Genomic DNA, 13,157 nt, shown 5'->3' with positions numbered 1-13,157 from the left:
AGTACTGAGGGGAATCCTTTGAACTGGCCTGGCACAGATTCACACTCACTACTTGCCAACCGAAGTCACACTGGAGGACTGCGTTCCCATTACACAAAATATACACAGTGACCATTGCTCGCTGCTATCCAGCAAAGGGCAGCTAAAAATGTGCCACACCACAGGAGAGAATACAGAGCAGAAGAGGCTAGAGTCCTGAGGAATAGAGAGATTTAGCACAACAGAGATAACAAATGACTAAACTAGTCGCACAGGCATAAAAGATCTTCATAGTTTTCATCTTCTATAGAAAAGCATTTGAAAATAGGAAGTATGCAGATGTCAGTGCTTGGAAAATAAAAGCCTCCCTTTTAAGATCATTGATCTGAAGTGTATACAGAAATAAGATACGTAATGAGGATCAGATAGGTACTGAACTCAGTCCTTGTTCCCTATTGCATATTTGTTAGATTTCTTTTTATTACTTTTTAATTCATTATTGTAAGTGTAATCTCAGTCAAGTCAAATCACTTCATTAATTAAAAGGGATTGAAAAGGTCCTTAGCTACTGGATTCCACGAAGGCCCAAAAGCTCAGGCCTGTTTAGAGGAGGTCATATTTCATTTGCTGCCGATGTCAAACCAGTACCCGTCAGGCCTTTGCCAGGCCCCAGAGACGAGCCAATCAATGTCTGCTCACTAAAGCCCCTCGCATGAATCCATTTAAGCAATGTGGATGCTTCCTGTCGAAAAAAGAAATGGTCTCTTGGTATCTCTGATAGAAATTAGCCATGAATTAAAAGAGAAGCACAGTTGTTTTGGAAGGAAGCCAGAACCAGAATTAATAGGCCATCTGAGCCTCTTGAGTGTTGAATCCCATTTGTTAGCAATTCTTTATGAAAGGCTTCCCCTCCCTCCACCAGTTCTGACCAAACCCTGTACATTGTCTCCTGAAACCAAAATCATTCAGTTAAATCTTAACCAGCTGGAAAAATATTAAACATACTGACTTTACTTGGCATAATTTTAGAAACTTGCTTGATATTTGTACTACAGTAACCCATTTGCCCTTCATTTCTTTTCAAATATACATTTCCTCATGACTCACTATCTCCCCATACTTAGATGGGGCAGGATCACTGACACAGATGGATTTGCACTAGACATGAGTTTGGCTTAATATAATTTCAGTAATTTTGGCAAAATCTTGTAAAGGCTTTCACTATATATTTAATGACTGTTATCCAGTGTGGATGGAACAGTCTATCTTGTTGCCAATCCTCCTAGCCTCAAAAGCTTTTCATATAAATTTAGTGGCACTGAAATTAAAGAACTTTTAGAGAGCTCATCTTAAAATGCTCTAGACTCCCAGTTTTACAATGGACAATTTAGTTCAAGTCTAGGTTTCCAAAATTAGTTAAATTTTGTCCAACTTTTGGTGTCTAAACATAGCAGCTAGGTTTATTTTTCCACATCATGGCTTCAGGCTCTGTTGCCTAAATATCTAATTACCAAAAACTTAAGGTTCTCTAGAGAAATAGGTGTTCAGTTCTCAGAAAAACTGGTGCGGACTTTTTGTGCAGGATGTCTCAAAAATCCTACTCCTAATAGTTATGCTGCTTAGTCCTTTAAACAAAATGTATGATTTGGTAGCTCCAGTGGTGGGCCTCAGTATCCAGAAAAAATAAATAAATAAAATAAACGTTCTCTTCGGTCTCTTTGTTTCTTTCAGTTTTGCTATATTCACACAAGGTATGATATTTCTCTTTCAGACTGTAATGTTTACCATGGTCTGCTTTTATTCTATTTGTGTAATCCCTGGAACAGTAACACATTAATCCAGGTTGATGGTTTGTATGCTTGGGCTATGCAAATCAATCATTATTATTTCTAATACTTATAAGCATAGAATCAAGAATGTGATTAGTTTTAGAATCATCAGCTAGCTCAAATGGTCTCACTTGGAGGTAGTGAATACTTGGAGCATTAAATGTTTTTTTAATCACTTTTTCAGAACATGTTGATTTTTGGTTAAACATGACCTTTACTGGCTTCACTCCTGCAGACAAGTAGGCAGGTCTACAGCTTATTCTGTCTTGCAAATTCATACACCCCACGAACTTGCAGGACAGAAGACGTTATTTGTGTAATTTATTTTTTAATGTCACTGGGAAGAATTTTCTGGTGTCTTTGAACAGAAGCAGTCAAGTGATTATTTGGCTACCTCATGACTTCTCATTTGTTCTCATTTTCAAAGGCTTTTTTTTTAATTGATTATATTTTGAAGACCAAATAGCAGAATTCTAACAAATGTCTCTGCCAGTCTTAATTCTATATAATTGCACTATCATTTCATCATTTAGTAAGTCTTGGCAAAAGTATTCCACACATTAGAGCACACAGAAGAATCTTGTAAACAACTAGCCTGCCAGGCATCAAATCTAATTCATTTTCACTTGATTTGCATTGTCTGATTTCATTAACAACCAGAAGATACCCAGTCCACCATATAAATGCTTTTCTTCCTCTCTGAAGGAGGCCTCGTTATTTCTATGATCTGTTCATGTTTGTCACAAAAAAAAAAGCACATGACAATTTACTACACATTTATGAAGAAAAAAATAGTCTCCAACTATTTTTTTTCAAGCTAAGCTATTTCAAATCAGTTTAATTATGACTGTAGAACATGTCTATGGACACAGTCCCATCAAAAAGGTCAAGAATAAGTCATCTTTTCGAAGCATCTTTTCCTAGTGTAAATGGAGCATCATGAAGACAACGCTTCCACACATTGACAAGGATCAGGCTTCCTACTAGAGAGGTGCCCTGTGCCTGTCTGTGTTTAAGAGGCATTTGGATAACACTCTTAATGATGTATTGTAACTTTGGGTCAGACACGAAGTAGTCTGTAATTTGGACTATGACCTTTGTAGATCCCTTCCAATTGCAACTATTTTGTTCTATTCTTTACATGGCCAAAGTGGCAAACAAGAACATTTAGAAAGTCCTGAAGTTTGCACTAACTTCATTTCTTGCACACAACAAAAATAAACAAACCCCGGCCTTCTCCAATGCCTCTTTCAGGTCACTGACGTCTCTTCAAAGATGCACTGACTGCTCTTATCTTGGGGAGAGGACTCGGCCAGACCTTTTTAAGCATCAAGTTGACACAGATTAGGTAATGAAAATGTGTGGAGGAAGAATACCACAGCAAAGGACTCCCACCAAATATCGCACCAGCTTGGTCAATGCCTATTCTCACCCTCACCCAGAAGAGGAAGAAAGGCAAAGTGCACTCTGTACAGCCACGCCAGTACACCTAGACAGTCACAAGGAGTTCTTAAAACAGGTAAATGGAGGAACTGGCTCGCACTTGGATTAAAGTGGTTTAATCAGTTATTTCCCAGAGCTCACCTAGAGGCAAATTAAGGAACCTACAGCAAAACAAAGTGAACCACAAAGGTTTCACAACCATTTTTCCAACGTAAGACTGAGGAACAAAAAAGAAGAAATAAAGATTTGTCTGGTTACAAATTATACGTAGCCTAGAATTCAGACCAGCTTTTAAGAATTCCAAATCCCAGCTTTCCTGCATCCTGGTTTGTCTCCATCACATGCTTGGTGGCCCTTATCCACACAGCTCAGTGAGACAATGGCACACAGTACACATATCCACAATCTCTATAAAACACCTTGTTCTGGCCAACTGCTTTGGTTTGCTTCTGTGAACCCTGAGCCATGTCACAAGAAACCACCCATTCTGCCTGCTCAGTGAGCAGCCACAGTCCTAGCACCACGTTCCAGCCTGACAGCTCTCCATAGCCTTCAAAATCCAGTAAAGTTGTGCCAGCCCAGTACAGTTGGTCAGCTTTCGCTGTTCATTTATCTTACAGTCTCAAGCTAATTCTTTTCAAAGAGCTATTTTTGGATTTGCTGTTCTTTCCTTCCTCTCAAGAGAATTCAAAGGAATTAATGGATTTGAAAAGGTGTTGATGCTATTAATATGGCTATTATTTCCAGTGTGGCTCTGACAATAGCATAGATCATTGTTGCAGAAAAGTATGAACCAAGCAACATTGTTTTAAAGACATCAAGAATACCAAAGTGGCTTAGAAGTCACACCAAGCCCTGCCTTTCAGGAGTGTTTACAGAATACATGTGTAGCAAAGAAACATAGGATGCTTACTACATTTCTATATTAAAAGTAAAGCAGGATGCATGCCAGAAAAAAATATCACTTGTAAATGGACACAAGTGTTATGCAAAGTAAAAATATTTTGTGACACAAGCCAGCAGAAACAACAGCCTGCCTTCAGTTGGATATAATCCTCTGGAAGGCAAGTAGCATACAAGATGCATGTAGCAAGTTACTGAGACGGGGTATTTGAAGTATTTTGATTTTAAGCCACTATTATTTCAGCCAAATACAGAGCAAATCAGAAAGCACAGAAGCTAAGCCAGTAAATGGACTGAAGAATACTCCCAAAGTCTACAGGGACTCCTCAGATTTCACTTTTGTATCTTTTACAGGTACAAAGAGTAGAAATATTTTCTCATCTTTTTCAGAAGTAGAATTCAGGAAGATACAGAGCAGTCTCAGCTTCCTTAGCCAAATCAAAGGCATCCCCAGAAAAGGCTTTTTGGCTTTTTGTACTTTCAGCAAAGCTGAAACATTAGAGCCTTCAGTTGGATCCTGTCTTTCCTGGCAATTTATGCTATGCTGAGGACAAAGCAGAAGAGTCTCTCCAGCAACTGAATTTTTGCATATGTACTTTAGAGTTGGTAAACTGTGCTATTTGTCAGATCCATCTTACACCGTAAGTGCAGACAGGACTTCAGAACTTTTATTGCCATCAGGCTAGGCTACAGCATAAGAGCAAACATCGTAGATACAGCTGTATACTAGTTCAGTGAAGGACCTTTATAACACACCGGGAAGTCATAAAATTAATTTATTCTATTTGCAATAAGCAGCACAACACTTCCCCTATCTCCAGGCAAGCAGTTCTGGAAGCAGGAGGTCAAATAAAGTTTCCAAACACTTTTATCCTGCGCATCTAGCGGATCACATGCCAAATAAATTTCTCCTATGGTTTATAAGTACTCTTGTCTTTAAGGACTCTTCAGTATGTGATGAGCGTTGCACAGCAGCCTGCGTGCTTGTTAGGGCACCAGCAATGTCTATTTTCATGAAATTTGTATTAACTTAATGTTTTGAGACCACTGTGCTTCTAACTAACCACTTAATTCAAAAGTTGTTGGCTGGAGATGAGGAATGAGAAGACTGATGCGTATAAAGACTATATCCACAAGGAAAAAAGTTCCCAGGGATTGCTTCTCTAGGAAGCCAGTGAGACTGCCATCCTTGTCCTGCTAACTACTTTCTGAACACTTCTCAGTTTTATATCTTTAAAAGGTGTGGCACATACCCTGTCATCTTTCTGTGGCTTGGGGTTTAACACATTGACTTCAACAGTCTGTCAGCCCCATCCAAACACTGAGAGTTTCATCAGCTGCAAACAAAAGATGAAATCTTCAGAGGGAGAGTCACTATTTGCTATTCCAAGTAGCATGGTGGAAGCAATGTCAGATAAAGACATACCCAGGCAGGACTCTTCTCAAATTTCCTTTGAATGTCTCTTTTTCTCTGTGTTACTGCACTTTATGCTGTCCTATGCTAAGAAAACCTGCCTGTGGTATGATTGTCACGTAAGAAAGTCTCGTACCACATGGCATTTATAGCCACTATAAGGTCCCCTTATACTTCCAGGGCAGTTGAACGGGCATGTGTAATACATAAGAAGTGTAAGCCATTCATTAATATGGCAGTCCATGACAGTTGAAGCCTAAGATTCTTGATTTGCTTTGGGCACTTTTACCATTGCAGCCAGGCTGAGGTCCCAGTTCAGCAAGGCACCAGGCCTTACAGACGAAAACTCTTTTCCACCCCTTTTCAGCAAAGCACTTACACTAGCTCTTTCCATCCCTTCAGAGTGCCAAAACTGCAAATGCTTCCTGTTCAGGTGCCAAAAACACTAACTTCCCCACATCATCACCTAAGATGCTGTTCAGGTTCATTGGGAAACCAAAATAGTTCCAGTGAACAGCTAAAAAGCAATTTTTCTTCTCATTAGATTCCTTTCCCCCCCTCCTTCTCCTTATGTTTCTTTGTTTCTTTCTCCTTCATGCTATAGCAAACTTTGGCAGCAGTGCAGAATGCTGATGAGACACACACTCACTGGGTGAAATCCCAACAGCTCTTTTGGCCAATACCTGGCACGAACTGCCTCCTCTCTGAGGGCTAATGGGGTTTGCTTATCAGGCTGTCTTGAAAAACTTTAGTGCTTCATTATGACTGAAAGGCTCGCAAGTTTTACAAAACTAACACCACATTAACAACAAAGTCCAGCACCTCCTTCAGCTTTCCTAGCATTAAGGCACCAAGGCACCTAGCATTAAGGCACAAAGCTTTTCCTTTCAGAATACAAAAAAATCTAATAGAAGTATTTTTATATCACCTCTTAAAACAAGATTAACAGCAGATATATGAAGTCCCTCTTCATTTACTTTGTCATTGTTTTCTTTCTAAAATTTGCTGGTCATGAGTAAAGTTATCACAAAAAGCAATTATACAGTCTTTGCGACATTGTATTACCAATGTCTGTCAGTCCTGAGTTGTCACAGTCCTTGGAGTGCCCCGAATAAGGCTTGTCGCTCATGGCCTCCTGTCCGCAGGGAAAAGATATCCATCAGCACCCAGACTGAAGACTTGAAAAGCATTTGGAAGAAGTTATTTATCTGATCTTCAATTGTGAAGGGCTAATTCCAAAACATCTGAGGCTTCCTTAGGTCCGAAAATTTACAGTTTTCCAAGCCCACTCCTGCTATTTCTCAACACGAAGACTCAAGGTAAAAGACTCTTCTGTGATGCACCTGAACGAACAGTTCAGAAAGCATTTGACTTCAATTTTAGCAGATTGCATTTTTATGCTGCCCAGTGTCCAAGTCTTATTTGAAAGAGGAAAAATTCAGAACCATTATCAAATAGGGTTTTCTAGAGGTACCACTGACTACGTGAAGTTGAAGGTTGGAATGTGGGAAAACAGACAGCTTCTATCTAATCTTTTCTCATCTCTTACCTACCCATTTTAAATACAATTTCAGAAAGAAAAATAACTGAGAAAAAATTTGAAGGTGATTTCCAGAAACAAAAAGTTATATCCCATTTGCACATCTAAAAAAAAGGTTTCTAACCCATTCTTCTTGATACCCCATTCATTTCTTTGGTATCTGGAGCAAGTCCCAGACTACTCCTGCCATGGGAAGGGTTCTTGCGGCTGTGAGCTTGGATCAGGTTGTTTTCACTATTTTCCTCCATTAAACTAATGAAACACAGTGGTTTAATGTTGGGAACTATGAACAGCAGAACGTGCTACATCCTCCAGTCAACTCATTTTATGAAGTTTAGTCAGGAACTGTATCAGAGACATTTTTAATTAAAAAGGTCACAAAAGGATCTTCTTTTTTACCTCGAAAAAGATGCGTTTGCAACTTTAACTGAACTGAAAGGTTTGAATTTCATTAGGGCTTTAAAGTTGTTGGTTTTTTTCCTCCGAACATAACTAGCAGCCTTTGTTCTACACATCAATATAGCTATTTGCATAAAGTATTGATTAGAAGTCATTATAATCACAAAATGTTAATTACACCAATTAATTTCCAATCTGTTTGTACCTTAAGCTTGTTTGCCTTCAGCACAGAAGGTTAAAGCAAGAGTGAACCAGTCTTGGCTTTCTCTCTGGGGACAACTTCTGATACATTGAGGACTTTCATCCTATTAATAGCAAATTCTCTGCATGACCAAGCTTATTCCTCACTTTGTTCCATATCTCCCCCTACTATTTTCACGTATCACACGTGGACAGCAAACCCTTAGCCTCCTCACCACCAAGCAGGTTCCGTACAGTCATAATTCGTTTGAGGTTTTGTAGATAATGGAGAACAAGAAAATGTTCTAAGGTGGCCCAGCTATCAGGTGTAGGAAGTGTTTCTGTGGGACAGGTACTAACTCAGAGTGCTGAGCACCTCTGAAATCAGATCCTGCAGTGTTACTGATCTGATCATACTCCACTCTTTCCCTTCTACAGAAAATTTAATCAGTTTGTAGACACGTTGGTTCCTGCAACATCACAGGTTCTGCTCCCAATGATGGCACCGTCATATTTACTCCAAATACTTCAACAACCCAATCCCATCACATCATTTAAAAATTTTATAAGGGTGTTAGCAGCCCTCTTCCTCTTACTTCCATCAAAAAGCAAAATGCTTGTCATGTGGGCACAGATGCAAGTCCACTTTCCCATTCCTTTACTTGAGCCATCAGTTAAAAGTGATTATCTTTTTAATAAACATTTATTGGATCAAAATATCTGGTCTGTCATATTTAAGGAAATATTATAAAGCTCTGCTTAAAAGGATGTTACTGACTCAAATGAAAACAGTAAGGTGATGAAAACTTATATTTAATCCTGATTCCTGCAGTGCCTGGTTTGGAGTGGTAATATCTCCAGATGTTTAAAGATTTTGCCACTACTTGAAGAAGAAAGTCACTTCAACGTAATGCGGAGGCAGCCTATGAGCCCTGTCGAACATACGGGGAGATCAGCTCACAAAGGACAACATTCCTGTATCAGGATTGCAGAATTCAGAATACAAAAACTTTCACTGAACACACTTTTTCTCCACCAAAAACAGAGATAGTTTTTTATCAACTGCATGCAGCTTACCACTGTTTTAGCAAGATTCATTAGTAATCCCTCAATCCTATTTTACATTTACCTCAGATGTTAGAAGTCTGCACAGCTAAGTCTCCTCTATTATTCGGTATGAGAAGCTGCAAAGTTCAGGGGAAACCGATAAAATGAAACAACCACTTAAGATATTCTAAGATACTGAGATAGACAAAGAGCTTACCTAAACTCAGACTGAGCTCCTCTGACTTCCTAGATATTAGTCAAATATGGAAAATACTTTCTTGAGACATAGTCCTGGATCTTAATATTCCCTTCTGAGGTTATCAGAGCACTGTAATATTCGCTTTACTGAGGAATAGTTTGGACTTTGTACTTGCATAACTCAAAGTCATAGATCAAATACCTGTCAAAGTCATTACATAAACACACATGTAAGAGTTCATGCAACAAAAAAAGATAGAGAGTGAAAAAGGAAAGACAACAATAGAATACCCTCTAGCTAACATAGTCGATGCAACCAGAAAAAAAGTCTCTAGAGTTTTCAACTATCTGATTAGACCTAATTGAGTGCATAAACCTTTGCACTTGTACCCATTCCCTTTCAGAACTCTAGGGTTCTGGCTGCAGGCCCAGTCAAAAGGGGAAAAGCGAGTGAATACAACAGACACCCGCAGCCTAAAGCTGGGTCTGTGTTAACTGCTCTCTACCTCCTCTCTTTGAAAAGGAATGGCAGCAGCCAGTGAGAGCCTTGGAGCCACAAATCAGTGGCACCGAGGCACCAGCAGAGCAGTGAGAACTCAGGCTCGAAATGCACACTTCTGGCCTTTCACTCATCCAAAGGGGCTGAAGACTTACTTGGACAGGAATGAAACATACATACTGAAGGGTTTTGTCCTGTTACATTCCCTCGTTTCTGTCGGAAGAGATGATCTGCATAAGGAGCACCCAAACCACCAGACTATTAATGTCTTCTCAGCACTGGAAATCATGACCATCCATCAGGGGATTATCAAAGACAGGTTTACGAACGAGTCACACTACAGACCTAATATCATTTATGAGTTAGGGAAGACATATGGATATTTCATGCAGGTCAGACAAAAAGAGCATACGATTTCCTGTCATGATCATTTATGAGGTCCTGACCTTAATGTAACCACTCTTTACAGTGCCTGTGGCTTGTTTTCTTTGGTAATTCTTGTGAATTAGCTTTTTTGCTTAGCTGTCTAAACTAATTTTTATCACATATAAAAGCCTTTTTCATGAAGTAACAGAACAGCTTTGCTTCCTACCTTTAAAAATTTCTTCTTTTTCCCTGTGTATTGATACAATTTCATAGTGAGGACAACTTTACATAAACTATTTTCCACTCCACTGAATATTATGTCGCTCTACATGAATATATTTCTTGGTTGATGCTAAGGCAAAATATTGCTGTAAATGCTGTATTTTCATAAATGCTATTCTTTGACTTTTTAATACATTCATTCTATGCATAGTATCAATACCAAGTGTTACTGATGGACTTGTATTAAGCTGCCAGCATAATTTCCTCTGTTATCCCCAGAGCCTTCACCTGTGAGGCAAAGGGAAAAAGAGATCACTAGCTCTTCTGTATTTCAAGGCAGTGAATTGATCAAGATGGAGAGAGAAGCTCCAATGATTTGAAAAACTCCAGTCAGTAACACAGTGACAGAAAAAGGAAATTTGAAACTCAAAAGTAGAAAATTGGAAGCTGGGAGACCAAAAAAAAAAAAAAAAAGAAAAAAAGAAGAAAAGGCAAAAAAGCCCCTGAAATAACAACAGGACAGAATGGCCAAATTCAGAGCTGACTATGGATGTGGGTGTGTAAGTTAAATAGTGATAAGTGAATGCTAGGTCCAGCAAATGTATAGCAACTACAGGTTTCTGATAGCATATGGCCTACGAGAAATCCACATGATCATAAAGCTAGCAACGCAAGGGATGAAAGACAGCATGACTTTCCCAAATTTAGACTCATCTTAGGTATTATTTGGCTCACTTTGAGACATACATTTTGTTCTCTTTTACATTAGCTTAAATCTAAATTTTGAGTAATTGACTCCAGAGTTATATTCTTCTAAAGGAGACAAAAGATCAGTGCTGCCTAGACTTGTTTCTGGAAAAAGCCCAAGAACACTAGCAATAGCTACATATTTTATTCTAGCTCTCCAGCATGTTGGGAGCCATTAACCAAAGTGCATTAAATCCAAATGCAGTGACTTTGATTCTTCATTAACATACCTAAAACCGATTCTTCCTTGGCCTTCTTAAATTTCTGATTACGGACATGTTCTTGTCTGAATATATCCATTTTGACCTGACTATCTATATACCTTATGAGTATACCTTCTAGACCTTATGAGTCACCTCAGCTTTTTTAGGGTTTCTGAAACATCACACTAAATTCAATCCACTTTTATAAATATATCCATTATTACAGAAGACTGAACTTCTGAGATGCCAGTTTTGTCAGCTTCTGGAAATAAAAAAAATCCATAAAACTGTATTTTTAAGCTATGCTATAATTGTTCCGAGCCACTGCCAAATATGAGATAGCAAAGCACACATATACTGCCTTTAATCACCTAGCCTTTAAGATTGTATAATAAATGCAAACGGAGGATAGGTTCAGAGACAGTTCTGTCCAACTTCCTATTTACCCACCAAAATTGTCACCTTTTAAAGGCAGTGCCAAAACAGTTCTGCTGATACAACTTCATAGCAGTAGCAACGACCTTGGGAAGAGATGTTAGTGAATTCCTGTTCCATTTTGCTACTAATTTCATTCAGAACAAGAAGGGTGTAAAATACATATCTTTGTAGGAGAGTTCTGCAACAAGACTTTGTATCCACAGAGACTGCAAAGGCAACAGATTCTTGCATATTTGAGTTACTGTTAAATTCAAGTCTTCCAAAATGCATAGTTGAAATAGGAAGGAATTCAGAACTTGCAGCTACTTTTAGCCTGGGTTGCTCAATGGTTCATACAGGTCAACTGAAAACGTGGCCCTCTCTGGGGTTGGTAGCCAGGTGTATATATAGAAGAGATGAAGTTGTCACAAAGCAGACAAATGCATTTGATCGCACCTATTCCTGAAATTGCAATCTCTTGTAGTTTATTTTGCAGTTGGTCACCACAGAAAACAGATGACCTTTCAGGAAGAGGTCTTTAGCCACTATCTTTAAGACAACTTTCAAGACATGGAGTATAGGAAACAAGTTTGTGTAATGACAGCATTAATTGCAGCAGTTTAATGTCGGGGCGAGAGACAATTCAGAAGAACCAATAAGATACCTTACTAAAGCCTTCCACACATGTGAAGTTTGGGACACAGCTGTTTCTCAACCTTTGCTTTTTAATGCTCCACCTCAAAAAAAAAAAAAAAAAAAAACAGTGAAGGGAAACACATTCACATAAAGTATTCATTTCAGCTTTGGAAGACCAAACAGGAAATCCGTAGGAAGGGATGCAGCTTAGAGGACTGCCCATTGAGGCTTAAGTCAATTTGCATAACATTACCTTTAATGTTGTGTTATTTTATTTCTTGAGCAATATTTGATTCTTTCATTTATGAAACAGATGGTAGCTCTGAGGTGTTTGCTGACAGGGTGTTCAGTTTGAAAGTTCCCTCATGGCAACCAGTATGGCTGCTGAATTGGCCTGAAATGGAGGAGAAGGGGAGTCATTAGCAGTAACTATGCATACCAATTAGGTAGTTCCTGGCACAGAGGCAATGTATCATCACCTTGACTTAGCACACAGAAAATTTCAGCTTCTACAGTTTAAGGTCTCCATCATCTCACTTCATATCATATAGTGCTGAAATCTTTATACCTAAAATTAATACCGGAGCTGCAGAGATTCTGAACAACCTGCTGCCCAATGAACATATTTTTATGTCACTTTTAAAGCTATTAATCCAGGAACACTGTGTGGCTGTACAGGGTATGGGCTTCTCTGCTGTGGAGCACAAATTGTGACTAGGACTTCAGAGTCATTGCCAATAATCAGCTGAGCATGAATCCTAAACACAATGATGCTGCCAAAGGGCTAATCTGATTCTCAAGTGCTTGAAGAAGGGGAATACCAAGATGAAATCAAGAATTTCCCTTAGCTTTGCATTAGGGTGATTAGTATTGGAATACAGAGTTTAATTTTAATATCCACAGTCCAGAAAGGCAATTAATAAGTTAGAGATGAGAATAATGAAAAAATGGAGGAGATATATATATATATTTATCATCACTTGTGCAGCTGAATCTGAGGATTCAGGCAAGAGGAGATTAAGATTGTTGTCTTTAGGGACATAAATGAAGAAGAAATTCTGGTAACAAATGTCTCAAAGGCAAAAGAAAGTGTCTGGCAACTAAAACCAAACATTGGTAGAAAAATACTAGAAAT

General features: G+C 38.7%; 1 protein-coding gene across 23 annotated transcripts in view; it reads right to left on the bottom strand.

Annotated features, from left to right (window-relative positions):
- LOC310899705 (uncharacterized protein) overlaps positions 1-13,157 on the bottom strand; it is a 221,537-nt gene that overhangs the window by 199,109 nt on the left and 9,271 nt on the right. For 12 of the 23 annotated variants that reach the window (XR_014584572.1, XR_014584573.1, XR_014584574.1 and 9 more), the window contains exons 2-3: positions 12,276-12,416; positions 12,051-12,123 (exon numbers count right to left, since the gene is read on the bottom strand). The exons of 10 other annotated variants lie outside the window; for them this stretch is intronic. The gene's annotated coding sequence lies outside the window, so the exon portion shown is untranslated. Of the gene's footprint in view, positions 1-2,404; positions 6,912-12,050; positions 12,124-12,275; positions 12,417-13,157 lie in introns of those variants that run through there. One more of the 23 variants, XR_014584583.1, reaches the window with a different exon arrangement.

This window comes from Anser anser (assembly GCF_964211835.1).
Source record: "Anser anser genome assembly, chromosome: 5".
NCBI classification, from domain to species: Eukaryota; Metazoa; Chordata; class Aves; order Anseriformes; family Anatidae; genus Anser; species Anser anser.
The sequence above is the reverse complement of the archived record's forward strand: the minus strand, read 5'-3'. Positions and strand labels throughout refer to the sequence as shown.